Raw genomic sequence first — 15330 nt, 5'->3', positions numbered from 1 at the left:
TCTACTGCATCTATTAGAGGATCTTCATGTAGATTGTCTGCAAGAGAGCTGAATCACATATATATGTTTGTAGACTGTTGATGTACATCCGTATTAAATTCTGGATGAAGTACCCCTCATCTGTGCATGTTCTACATAACTTTTGACCAGCTTGACAAGATGCATAACTAACTTTAAGTGTTCTGAAAGGCTTACACCCTGACGTTATACTTTTCAAACTGCAGATATTAAAAATAGAAACAAAAGCCCTTGAAAACTAAGTACATCCAGCAAGAAATCTGGACATCTAATTAGCGTAAAAACTGAATACCGATTAACATATAACACTTCCCGCTTTGATCGGAAATGTGAACTATTACACATTTAAAAAACAGAGTGACAAAAATGATCGAAAAATATAAACATAGTGAAAAATCTGCACACTTTAATGAACTGCATTGCAAAATTCTACAAAACAAGATCATTTATTACTGTTTCTGAAAAAGCAAGATGTAAGATGTTTTCTTCAAATGATTTGTTCCACTTGTATGTTGGTCATATAGAATGGTTTTCTGTGTACCAGGCAGCTTCCAAAATCACCTATGATGAGAGTGATTCAGAAATATTTTGTAAAGGGGTAGATCAAACGTGAAAATAAAGATATAAACTCTGTAAATAAGTACATTATTTGCAAGGGTAAATCGGACCCGAAAATAAGTGCCACAAAAATAGTTACATTAGAGTGGACTGTGACATAACCTGTCTGAAAATGATTAAAACTGATCAGAACAAGTAGCTTACTATTACTTAATTAGTTCTCTAGTTACATGGATAGTATCAGTTATTAAGCAATTGCGCTGATTGCTTTCTAGCTGCAAAAGATCTGGTATGTAGTTTGTTTTGGCAGAGCTTCTAACACACAAAGATGATGACGGCACTGTCACTGGTTTGATAGTATGAAACCTTGTATGACGTCTGTGGGAGAAAAGCACCAAAAATAGACTGGGATCAGTAGAAAGTACCAGGGAGAGCTAAGTATGGTATGTGAAACAAGATGTGTTGGTTGTCCAAGGTTAACTGTGTGCTTCCTGTTCCTGAGCACGTTGGCAGTAGCATCTGTGATCTGATTTGTATGCAAATCCTACCATGCCTCATGGCTGAAACTCGTTGGTGTAGGGTTAGCCTGTATAGTTTGTTATATACAGTATACAACTTGTGATTACACAGTTTACCTGGTCTAGTAGAGTGGCAAAAGTTAAAACTTGCATTATGGTCCTAGGTAGAAGGGATTCTTCCTCTGAGGATGTCTGATGGACTTCTTTTTTGACAGACTGAGATTTTAGTGTAAGTTTATTTAGCTGCCTGTTTGTGAAGAGCAAAACTCTGAGGGTTGGGCAACTGCAGAGTTGCTGTACTGAAAGGTCTTTCAGATTTTATTACAGTCTGCCGCACTTTGAGAAACATATATATTGTCATGCCTACAAATACTTTGTAAAGCATTGTAGATTTTGGCTTACTGTGAGTGAGTTTATGAAAGGGTCAGTCACATGAACATGGGAGCTGCTCTCACTGGTTGTCTTGAGGTGGAGTATAGGCACTCTGAAATTAATCCTAGAGAATATTTTGAATTAATTGGTTAAGGTACCACTTAAATGAAGGAATGACTGAAAAGCATCTTTTTGTTAGCAGTGACAATAATCTAGGACCAAGGTTTACTCTGCCAGGTGGCTAGCCCTGCCACAGTTCTTAACTACCACACACACTCACACGTATGTTCATTTTAGAGTGTGAAATCCACATATTACGCATCTTTGGAATGGGGGAGGAAACTGGAAATCCACAGTATGCATCTTTGGAATGTGGGAGGAAACTGGAGTACCCAGAGAAAGCCCGCACGAACACAGGTAGTACATGCAGAACCAAACAGAAGGCACCTCAGCCGAGAACTGAACCAGAAAACTTCTAGTTTTGAGGCAGCAGCGCTATCCACTGTGCAGCCCAGTCACAAAATGTGTATATATATATATATATATATATATATATATATATATATATATATATATATATATATATATATATATATATATATATATATATATATATATATATATATATATCAATAAAAATAAGTTTATATATACATCGATAGATCACATTCAAGACTGGACTTCTTCCCTATTATTGCCTAGATTTTTAGGCTAGAGGAAACGTGTATTATTCCAAAATTAATATCTGATCATATGTTAACAAACAACAAGCTTTTTAAGATGTAGTACTTGAATTCAGAATTTCAGGTGGCAAATTCAATCACAGAAGATAACACTAAGGTATGGGGCATTAGAAAAGAAGTCACCTAAAAGGTCCAGATTGTAGAACTCATATCGAGCTGACTTAACTGACTTGCTTTTGGGAATGTAGTAGGGATTCTGTGTCTGATGTTGAAACATCATCAGATTTCTAACACTTGATGTTAAAATTAGTACAAACAAATCTTGCATGCAGAAAGTCAGGTAGATGGATCTGATAGAGCTGAAACATAAATTAATTTTACTTAAAAGATAACCTACACAGGTTCTTTGTTTTCCCATTGCAAAATAAGCAGGTATGGAAGGAATTCCACAGAAACTGTTCTCTCATAAGCCTAGCCCCACTACAAGTTCCAGTAGATATTCCATTTGTTAGGAGTCTATAATCTGGAGAACTGGTGTGTTATTCCCATAAGAGGAGACTGCAGGCTTATTTATTCATTACTCCAAGAAGATTTATGCTGACTCAGGCAATTTTGATAGTGTGTTTTTTGTAGAGGCCTTTGATTAAACTGAATCATGTGATACTTCAAAGCAATTTCTGGTATCTTCCTTTATCATGGGTATTAGTGGCTGCAGTTAATTAATCTGTCTCCCCTGAAAAAGACAGCCAGTCCACAAGGATTTTTAATATTACTATAGTGGTGATGTTCTACTGAGGTGGTTGCTGTTTTATTCCTGCTCTTTGGTACCAGGGAAGACCTCACAAGAAAGAGATATCTGAGGCCTTTTTTCTGTTTCTTCTCAAGTCTGGGAAGGAATCAATTTAAGTAATCCCCTATAGACTATTTTCCTATTAAACTGTCAACCTAAGATCCTGGCTAAAATACCAGAGCTATTTATCTTGAACAGTTTGACTTCCTCTTTGAGTAAAGGTAAGGAAGATTTTGCCATCAGATGGATATCCACATCTTACCTACCAACGTAGCACACATACTGGCAACAGATGAGGCCTGCATTGGTCAGTGATGTTTCTTATCAGGCATTACTGAGCAAGCCTTTGTTAGGATAAACTTTTCGGGTTTTTTTCCCCCTTGGCTGCGTTAGGTAAAATGGGTACAATCCTTCTTTACAGCTTATGGGAAAATTCTATTTCTGAATCCTTCAGTGACAGTTAGATGTAATAAGCTCATCTCTACTCTCTTCAGCATCCTTAACATTAATAGCCAAACACCCCTAGACCAGAGCTAGATCATGGTCAAATGGGGCTGTAGGCGGGGGAATGGACTGGGTGCCCTCCCTGCTGCAGCCTCACAAGCCCCTCATGCAGGCTCCCAACCGCCATTCCTGTCTCCTATTACTTGGCTATTTCTCCCCAGGTACCATAAACACTGTTCAAACCTGTCAGTGTACATACTATTTTCTTCTTTATTTCTTCAATGATTTCAGATATTCAGATTTAATTCAAAATTTTATTTTTTTATTTTGCATTTGTTGACCGGGTATGCCCAACTGAGCTTAAGAGCCCTTTTTCAGTGGAGGCCTGGGGAGAAAAGCATCATACATGTGCGGTTATATGTAACAAAACCAGTTAATAAACAAAAAGTTGATACATAGCTCATACAATACAACCGCTTAAAATTTGCAGAGGTGTGTACAAAGAGAATACGATGTCCTACATTAGGACGTTACATAGTGAATTAGAGATCATATTAAAAAAAGAACAACCAAATATTTCAGGATTGAGTTCTTTTTAAGAATAAAGATGACTTGAGGACTTTACATAGAATATTTGAGGACATATTTAAAAAGGTTTTGATTGACAGGGATGTATTATTGAAAGAATCACAGAGGTGTTAGTAAAGTAGGTAGAGAGGTTCAGACTCAGGATTTGTTTAGGGGAAAGGGAGAGTGTGTATCTGAGGGGAAGTGGGTTGTTTTCTATTGGATGGGTGGAGTGGTTTAGGGAGGGTGAGTACAGTGGCAAGCCCAGTGACATTTTAGATACTTTTTGGTTGCACTCTTGAATTGTTTGAAAAACATTTATTTTTACTTTTATAGCAAAACACTAATAGACATTTGCTAAACAAAACAATGCCATCTCACAATGAAAAGAGACTTAGCATTAACAGTAAACTTCTCTGCCCTTAAAACTCACATTCATTGAAACTGCATTGAAACCCATATTCAAAGAAAATGCATTTGGCCAGTGGTGGATTAAGTTTATTTTTGGGCTGTTTTCAAACCATAGGCCCCCTTGCACACATTTTTAGGACTATGCACGTGTTTTTACGACTAAGCATGTGTTCTTTGATTCACCTTCCTGATTGTATTAAATTATATTCTTTGTATAATACAGCATCACTTATTTGAGTGTGTTTTAAATTTGTAGTGTTAAATATTTTTCAAGTAAGCAATGAAATAAAATGTTGTTGTTGTCTCTTTCAGCTTTTCCCGGTTAGGGGTCGCCACAGCAGAACTCCGGTCCGCTAATGATTGGCAGTAGATTTTTACGTGCCGAGTTGCCAGCCCTGATGCACAACCTTCCATGAAGGTACGCCCATTCACGCATGTCTCTAAACAGAAGATGCTCTTGCTGAGAATCGAACCGGACGTCTTACTGTGAGGCGACAACGCTACCGCAGCACCACCACCGCAGTAAGCAATGAAATAAAATGTATAAACCAATAATGACAAAACAGTTCATTTCAGAGCAGTTCGACCATAAAATGCCCCTCAGACTTCTGTCATTACAATTCACCAATATCAGTCAATATGCACAATCTCTGCAAAGGTAAAAGTCATCTGAATTATTCCACATTTAAGATATATGTAACTAATGAAGAGGTTGCTACTAGCAACTTTATATTTCAGTGTTCCATCTACAAATTCAGTGCCTGCTGCGCTTGAAGAATATACTGCTTATATTACATTAAAAAAATGGCAACCTGCTAATATTGGAATAGGGAATGGATGGCAAACCAACAACAGGTTCACAGTTACAAGGCATCTCATCCAAAGGACACACTCAGGACTGCAACACCCTAGAGTTTCAGCAATCTGTCTACATGGTATGGGAGTAAAACTCACAGACGTCTGCATCAAAAGCAAGTATACCATCTGTTGTGCTACTAAAGCTACTTTTAAATTCTCTAGCACAAACAATAATGACCATTTGCTAAACAAAGCAGTTGCACACTGAAAACAGACTTAGCATGAGCAGTAAACTTCTCATCCCTTGAAGCTTATAGTTCTTTGAAAATGTACTGAAGCTCAAAGTTCCTTGAAAATGCATTGAAACTCACAATTCCTTGAAAATGTAATGAAACTTATAGTCTGATAGCTGATGTAGAGGATTTACGCTCTTGTTTTATATAACTAAGGTACAGGGTTTGAGCCTGCTTGAATTAACTAACCTGTCGCCCTTAACTACAGCATTGCTCACACACTAATGTTAATTCATTTCTTACTTCTCCATTAACCTACAGCATAACATTGATCCAGAAAACTCACGCGGCTCATTTAAAAAAATTCACATGCTCCATTCTGTTCTAGTTTAAATTTGTGTGCATCATGCTAAAGACGCATGCACAGATGCTACTAAGGATGCACTCTGCATGCATCATTAAAGAAGAAATGTAAGTTTGTGGCAGCCACCTGACCAGTTTAGGCCCTGCCCTAGCACATCCACCTGGCTGTTCAAATTGGCAATAAAAGCATTCCTTCAAAGCAAAATTCTTTGCCTAAATATTTTGTATAAGATGGCACTATTTGTCTGCCTGTAGGTCCCACAGTTTTCAATGGAATTAAAATACTTATGAAAATAAACCTATTATTCATAACTGCTTACAAAAAAAATGTATATCTCAGAATGTCGTCACATTACAAATCATGTTTTAATTTAAGCTTTTACTAACATCCACTGATTGCATATACCATCCCAATATGACAGTAGAACACTCAATGTTTGCATTATTAATATAAACATGCAAAGTATTTCATATATATTTTTTGCAAAAACGTCTTAATTCCAGCACTCTGCATCCCACGCTTACTAATTATGTAGGCTTAGCAAATGTTATCACCTTGTAGATGCCACCTTGCTGACTTAATTGTAGGTATATGTCCATACTAGGACTTTAGAAATTACATTTCGGAAACACTGATGAGTATATTCATTTCTGGAGTATACTCTTTCAGGATACACGGAAAACCTGCATTCCTGATAACTATATTGTTATATGTGTTAATATGGACTGGTGTATAAAATTTCAATATATATTAATTGCACACATCTAAAGATGTGGCTTACAGGTGATGGTCACCCTCTGCTACCTGCCCAAACCCGGAGTAAGGAATCATACCACACGACTAGTACCAAAGAACTCAGATAGCAGTCATAACTCCCGAAGTACAGGATGACTTGATGAGTGACCACATCCCAGTCCTAACTTTCAATTCATCCAAAAGGCCCATACTTTCATTTATATTGCTGTGACAACCTGTCCTACTTTCATAGCTTACCTTCATAGCTTGATTAATATTTTTGGATAACTGCTATAATATCCTAATATTTTTTTTTTAATTTATTCCTGAGACTCTAGGTCATTTATTTCCTAACCAAATCCAGGTGTTATAGATGCCAGTCTTCATCCTAGCTAACTCCCCAAATGCATTACCAGATTATACTTAGATACAAGTCCTTGTGTTATTTGTAATTATCTGACAATATGCAGGGCTAGAAAAAGGAAATCATGGTCCATCACAAGTGCAATGCCTCTGCAACTCTGCCAGCTCTACAGTTCTAGAACATTTACAACCTTCCAGAAAGAAAACCATTCCTTCAGGAACATCAACACACTCCTGGAGAGAGCACAGCCTGCTCAGCATCATAGCCTTATTATCAATCATCATCTCCAGCTAAAATACATGAAGATTTGATTGTAGTCCCACATATATAGCAAATGTCTATAACAAGTTCCTAGATGATCTCTACAAGGAGTAGTTTGTCTCTTGTGTGTAGATCTGAACCTTAAACAACATAAAACAGAGTTTTCACTTTGTTATAAGAAGCTGCTATGCTTCTTAGATGTAGTCCTCTTTTTTGTCCAATATTTTATATCTCAGCAGCTTCTATCATCTCCTCCCAGAGCTTATCCTCAAATGCAAGATCTATGACATTTATTTACATATCCCCAGACTTCGTACAAGCCATGTTTGATGGATGGTACCAGCAAGGAGACTGAGGCACTTGATGCAGTATCAAACTGCTGCAAGCAAGTATCTTTTCTTAAGTTCCCCGTCTCCTGTGCACGTCAGTGAAAGCTCATGGTGGCTTTTGCAGTGGGCATCAGCACTGTCCAGACCTTCACTTCTAGAAGGGGTTTGACATCAGCAGGACACCTTGTCCACTAATTACAGAAGCTCTGCCCATTCTCCACCAGATTGATCAACATGCCAGTGTGACCTGGCATACACATCTCCCACTCTCACCCTCTCAGCCTGTGCTATCATGTTTCCAAGCTAGATCTCATACTGTCTAGGCTCTAGTTAGATCTTTATCACTTTACACTACCTGGGGAAGGTAGATGTATTTCTTTTTATGGTGGACATTACTCAAAGTACCTAAAGGCCTATGACACATATACTATCATACACTCATGACATCTTTAACCTTACATATTAGCAGATATATATCAAATCTCAGGAAGTCCTCTGTTATAAATCTCATATCAATAATGTTATCTGGTGGCATTCTGTTCATCTAATGCCCTTTCACTATCCCTTTCACCTTGTACAAGCTACAGCAGAAAGTTGTCATAAGCCAAGTGACTTTATGCCTCATAATTTTTAATTGTATTCTTTAGTCCCAGCTCAGTTTTAGATAGGGGTACAGTTTTGTAGCAATCTTATCTCTGGTTAATACTGTTTGCATTAGTATGGAAAAGGGGACTTCACTTAAGGCCATATTTAATGACTTTAGAAGTCATTTCGACTCGGTTTCCTACTAAGTGAGACCAAACCTCATGGTTCAGGGCTCCTCTTTACCAACTGACTAAACATTACCTAGACAACAAACCAGTAAAAATGTGTATAAATCATGTTTAAGCCAGGTTTCAGAAACAGCTACACAGTCTGGGATTTCTGACATTAACAACTCCTCTAATAAGTCATGTTTGCTATGAATGCTTCATGTGTTCCTATAAGACTTTTAGTGGTTGAATGAGATTCATACAGCAAATAAGCAGAATATCATACTTTACAGAGGGATAAAACCAGCCATTTACAGAATAATCTGGATTTGGATGGGGCTAATACAGTTTTCATGCCTACACAATCCCTCTCAAGTATGGAATGGTGCAAAGGCCAAAAAACAAACTACATAAACCATCAAAAAAGGTCAGCACCCTCAGTCAGCTTTCAAATGTAAAACTTTAATATCACATAAACATGATATTAAGATAAACACATCCAACAACTGGAATTAATATGAAGCATACTGGTTTCGGCTGTAAGCCTTCATCAGCACATAATGACTCAATCACTCGACCAAATTTAAAAACAATTCCCCGAATCATCATTGGCTATCACAACTGCTTATTAACACCTGGTACAAATAGGGCCCCTAATTTAATAATCCACATTTGTTGCTTATGATTTAATAATGAATGTCATCCCACTTTATTATTTGTTTTAAAATTAACTCTGCATTAATAGGGAACATAAATTGTGCTGAAACATGTATCAAAGTATGCTTATACAAATTATTTGTGGATTTTGCACACCAAATCTCACTCAAATGTTCAGACACAACTAATAACATCAAAGACTTTTGAAATGGCATGGATTATTGATGAGCTGTTTTTTATACAGCTCAATGGACGTTCTTCACTTTGTTTTGTCATCAGGAATTTGAAAGAAGGCTTCAAATTATTGACAATATATTTTGGTGACTGTTGGTTAGTCATAATCCCGCTGGAATATTTACAAATTTGTTTATGTACAAAATGTATGATTTTTAGTTGTGAAAATTCTTAGAAGTTGAAGTGTTACTCTGGACTAGCAATGAACATTTTTATTTGCAAACTATCTGGTAACTTTTTGCCACTGCAACAATTGCAGGGTTTATGATTTTATAAGACCTTTATTTCACTTTTGGTGGAGTAATTTGGTCGGGTTTGTTACCAGATTTATGCTGTTATATGGTGATTTTTGTAAACTATTTAAACAATAACCAATGATGTGGTGCAGTATATTGAAGATTTACCCATGGTTGGTGTGGTTTAATCACGAGCGTGAAGTCCGAGTTATTAAACAAAGGAAACTGTGGGTAAATCTTCAATATACCACAATCACAGAGTCAGTTATTGCTATTATACAATGACATTATTTAAGAAAAAAATACTTACTTTTCTTAAATAATGTCTTTGTATAATGGCAGATTACTGTTCTTCTGCCGGTTGTGGTATACTGCTTTTTGTTTTGATGTACTGCGCATGCGTATGGGACTTGCGTTCCCATGCATACCCAGTACATCAAATCTTTGAAATGGAAGCAACGGAGAAAAGAAAGTCTCCATTGCTCTGTTTTCTCTCTCTCTTTTTTTTAATTGTAAAAAAAAAAAAATGTTTTGGGGCACTTTATACCAATGGAAAAAAGTCCGGACGACCGGACCTTTTTCCTTTGGTATATTGTGGGATTTATAACGGGCAAGCTGGTTGGGTAATCAGTGTGCACGTTTTTGAAAATTAATAAGGAGTCATCATATAATCACCATTATTTGGTCATTGCATAGTTAAAGAGAAGAATTGTGAATTGTCCCCAGCTGTCAGAATATATTTTGCTTTACATATTGGTTTGGATTCATTCAGCATTTTATCTAGTAACTTACTGCAGTATTTTGCAGGTTCAGTGTTTTAATGAGACCTTTATTTCACTTTTGGGTGAAGTAATTGGGTTGGGTGTGTTACTGATATATGTGTTTTTGGCATGATTTCTTAATAATTTACATCAATAAGGATGTTGTTCAGTTTTGAAATTGTTTGTTAATGGTTTAATCAAGCAAGTTATTTTTGAAACTGTGTGAATTGGGTAGATTTTTTCTAAACGAACAGTGTGAGGGCTCTACAAATGATTTACTTCACATATTGTGTATGTTCTCTATTTTAATTTGCCTGCTGGCCTTTTTTGATGGGTTAATACAGTTTTCACCTGAACTTATCTGACCCTATTTTTGAGAAGGATTACCTGTGTACAGGAAATTTTGGGCAGGGTTAAACGATGGACTTAATATTTTTTATCTATAATATTATAAAACTAGAGGATTTAGAAATAAGGACAGATGTTTTTGTATAAAGTTCCTTATGAAAACTTACAATAGCCTTCTCCTTGATAGTAACTGAAAATGTCAGGTCACAAAACATCATGACTGAATGGCCGAAAAATCAGACTTGCTGTAATTAAATCAAAAGGTGCTTTAACAAGATATTAGTTTAAGGGTGTGCACACTTATGCAACCAGCGTATTATATGTTTTTTATTTTTTATATTTTTTCCACTAACAGATTTGTCTGTTTTTTTCAATTGAATTGTAGAGGTTATAGGTCACATTAAAGGTGGGAAACGTTTTGAAATGATTTATTGTAGTCTAATTTTTTATATCACAAAAACCTGGCATTTTAACAGGGGTGTGTAAACTTTTTATATCCACTGTACATATCTATATCTATCTATCTATCTATCTATCTATCTATCTATCTATCTATCTATAATATGGGGTTGGGGGGCTTCTCCCTGATAAAAAAAAAAGTTTAAAGGAGTAGAGTGATTTTCGAGATTTACTCTTGTCCTGTGTTTTCTATCTCTTTTTCGGCTTCTCAGCACTCGTCATTTCGAGTGCAGACATTTCAATAAGGAGCCAATACTGATGTGTTGATTAATGTGAAAGTCATTAATGTGATGACAGTCTTTTAAGAGAGGAAATAGATTAATACCATGTTTAAGATAACAAATGGTGTATTTTGTTGCACTTGGTCTTGTTTATTTTCTTCATATATATGATGGGTATTCTGTTGAGAATGTCTTCCTGTTGTAATTTTCAAAGTTGTGATGACAAACCCAAGAAATGTGCAAAACAAAAATCCAAAAATACAGAAGAACAGTGAATATCCTACATTGCTGTTCTCCCGTTTTATTTTATTTTATTATATTTATTTGTTTTTTTTTAACAAAGGGAAAACTCTCTGTACCCCCTAATGTTAGGGGAGGGGAGTGCCACACCCTGATGCGTGTGTGTGTGTGTGTGCGCATGCGCGTGCATATATATATATATATAGAGAGAGAGAGAGAGAGAGAGACAGAGCATGAGATACATACACACAAACTTGGAGATCATTATATCTTGGAGAATACTCTATGAAATGTCAGTCTTGCACTTAATGTATGTAAGCCTGTGTTTTTTTTACATGAGTCTTCAAACATCAAACTGCTACCATAAAATGTGTTGGAAGTTTCAGACTGTTTATTAAGTTTAGAAGCAGTTCTTCAAGAAGTTGTTAATGGTTATAATTACATGGTGTGTAATCAGACAAAAAATTTGCAGTGATAATGGGGGAGCTGAGAGTGAGACCCCATTCCATTACAAGCAGTATCAGTCATAAACTGCTGCAAGTGAATATTTTTATGTTCCCCATCTTCTGTGCACTTTTCACCTACTGTTGCCTGCTTCGTTCTACTAGTATATGCTCTCCTAATGATTCATCTCACAAAGACGTCACTCCAGTGGAAGCAATAACAATCAGCAGAAAGCAGAGTGCAACAGATGCAGCTGTAAGCCAAATGCTGGCTTTAAAGTAATAACAAACTCTGATTTTTGCTTACATTTAAAATGTCTTTAAGTATAGATAGAAAGATAGATAAAGGCTGGTATTAAACTAATAAATTTTGATTTATGCTTATATTACTTTTAGTATATATCTATACCTATCAATCTATCTATATAAATAAAGTGTTTCTACTTAATGTCTGAGTAATTAAAAATGTTTATATTGGGCTTTATTCTTAAACTGCCTGTGTAAATTAAACATTGAGGGAGTTTATTTTGGGGAACATTACTTTAGGGCCACAAGAGTTTGTAATTGCTCCCTACAAATAATAATGTAATTATAGGAGAACACACTTGCTACATTAAGGCCACATTCCAAATTGAATACTATCATTGGAGGGAAAAAGCAGTCTTCAGTATAAAGGGTAATTATTCCTTAAATGTCTCAAATAAAATTATAGGAAATTATGTTCTTTTTTGCCCTTAAACATTTACTATCCACTTTTTTGCAGTTTTGCATTTATTGATTTGTTTGTTTCATTCAAATTGTGAAACAAAATGGACAGACAGATTAGCTGCACATCAAAAGAGATATTGTTTGTTCTTCCAATTTTTAAATTCATAATAGTTCCTGTCTTACTCTATATTCACATTCTTAAGGTTAGATGTAGTTAACAAAGAGGGAGCAGAAATTATAATTACATATTTAGAAACATAAAAAGCAAAGCAAATTACACATTGTTAGGCTGTTAATAAATCCAGCCTGTTTACATGCTGGTGCAGTACAAATTTCTATAACTATTAAGGATCTGCCTTTTTACAGGACCAGTAGCTGAAAATCATCATGCTCGTGAACTAAGGAACATTCATTGTAAAATAAATGGCATTGAATGATTTACTTAAAGGCTTAAACATAACTGCATTTTAGCCCCATCAACTTATTCCTAGAAATTGCAGTCTACATAAATCATGACTGTTTCTAGTATCAGAACTTGTCTTTTAACTGTAGCACCACTTATTGTAGAAATAAATAGCCATCAGAAATGAATGTCAGAATGCAGAAGACTGTGAGCATAATTAGTACTTCGTTTATAGTTCTATACTTTAAATATTACTCTTAGAAACTTATAAAGTTACTAGAGTAACACGGTTTGTGCTAACATATAGTTTATGAAGGATTTGAAGTCTGAAACTCAAATGTATGTCATTATTTAGGGACTTCAGTCCTCAGATCATCCCACATCTACAAATTTTATGAGGAAAAGACCAAAATATGAAACAAAAATCTGGACATTCTGCAAAACTCTGGACAGTTGAGAGCTATGGAGGGCAGTGTTTGTGGACTAATGCCACTATTAATACTGATAAGTGAGACTAACAGCTAGATATCAATGTATAACTGGAGAAAAAATCTAGCAGTAGTTCTTTAAGGTTAGACTGGAAGCTTTATACATGCATGCAACATGACAAGGGAGAGGAAAGATAGTGGATGATGTCCCCATCCTACTACAATCAGAATCAATCAGTGGATGAAAAAGCACAGACAGTTCCAAGTATGCAAGAGACACAGGTCAGATGCTGGCATTAAGGTTGTCTGAAATGCTGGTTATGTTTGTTTTTAAATAATTGTATGCATTTAAAACACATTTACTACAGAAAGTGTTCTTTTTAATGTGTAAGTCATTAAAATATCTTTATAGTATATTTTACTCCTGAGGCCACTTGTATGGTGTGTTACCTAAATCATGGATTATACAGAAAAAATGTATAAACATATCCAGCTGCTTGGTGCAAAAACAATGTAATCCTGACTGTCTTCCAAGCAATCTATATTTAATTAGTACTTAGAGTCCCTAAAAAGTTAGCTGGGGTGGAATGTTAAGTATTTTGTCTAGTATTCTAGGGAAGAGGGTTTTAGAAAGGATTACAGCCCTCAATGAAAATCAGGGAATGCCAGACCTACTATGAGAATTATGAGGAGTGAATATGCAGAATGCCTGTGGAAAAGTTAGTGATTAATATCACCGCATACAAGGTGTGGGGGTAGCACATAGGTAAGAAATAACAAAATAAAGTATTTTGCTGTCAAAATACTTATTCTGATCTCCTTTCTTGCTGCTTTGTTGGGTTTCTACAGTTATCTGGCTTCTCTCCTGTGCCTTAGTCTGGTTAGAAGACCTTCAATCAATAGTGGAATATCTTTGCTATAGGGAATGAGGATGACTTCTAAGACATGGGAGAGGGCAGGTGGCAGGAGAGGAACAAAAAAAAAGTTTTAAATATAAATAAATAAATTATGACAATAGTACTTTATGGTAACAGAAGGTTACAATTGCTCCAAAAGTATGAAACTGATACTGTGATCAGTGCAGAAGTCATATATTCAAAAGCCATAACCAAAATGTGAATACTATCATGGTTTCATGGCATAACAGGATGGAGTCCTGACTTTGACCTAGATGACCCCAGATCAATTGGCAGGTTGGTTGCTGGACAAGCTGGGCAGGGTGAGTTAGGAAATAGTGGCATTCTGTTAGCTCATCCATTACAGGAGGAAGGAGTGCAAGTTGTGTCTGCAGTTTGGCATACCCTCAGTGGTGGCAGATTGCTGTGGTCACAAGACAGATTGCCATTAAGAAGTTGATATCAGTGAGTAAAACTGGAGCTATATGGTATTAATGTGGTGATGCATGCAATGTCAGCATTTCTGCCTACTTAGAACATTCAGAAAAATAATTCCTGCAGATATGACAGCATATTTAATGAGGCTACATTACTTATTTTATGTCCCTTTCCCAGCATGTCTAAAACTGAGGTGGTCCCAGCCTGAGGGTTAAGATACTAAGTTAGGATCAACAGGAGCACACATTAAGCATTAAGGACATGGTCAGCTGAAAGGTTTGTAATGGGTGAGAAAAAATGTAAAAAAAATGTATTATGCTCCAAGGGATCATCACCCGCTGTTTCTCTCTCAGAAAAAAAGCCATAGGCATTGGTATTCTTTATGATTTCAGATATTACTACTCACCTTAGGTACATTTTTTATACTTGGTATTTTATTTTAAGGGTTTCAGTCCAACAGCACTGCAGTGCGTAATGAGTGGGTAGTTCAAACATACCACCTCTAATCTATTAATTTTGTTGTCCTTATTTTTAAATTCACAGTTGATCATGCATTATGCCTATATTTAAATGGCTAGATGCAGTAGTTTAGAAGAGATAGCCAAGACATTTCTGACCCAGTCTGTTATACTTATTAAAGCCTGCATTCCATGGTGGTGTA

The sequence above is a fragment of the Protopterus annectens genome, chromosome 9.part0 (assembly GCF_019279795.1).
Source record: "Protopterus annectens isolate FY-2018-M chromosome 9.part0, PAN1.0, whole genome shotgun sequence".
NCBI lineage: Eukaryota > Metazoa > Chordata > Ceratodontiformes > Protopteridae > Protopterus > Protopterus annectens.
The sequence above is the reverse complement of the archived record's forward strand: the minus strand, read 5'-3'. Positions refer to the sequence as shown.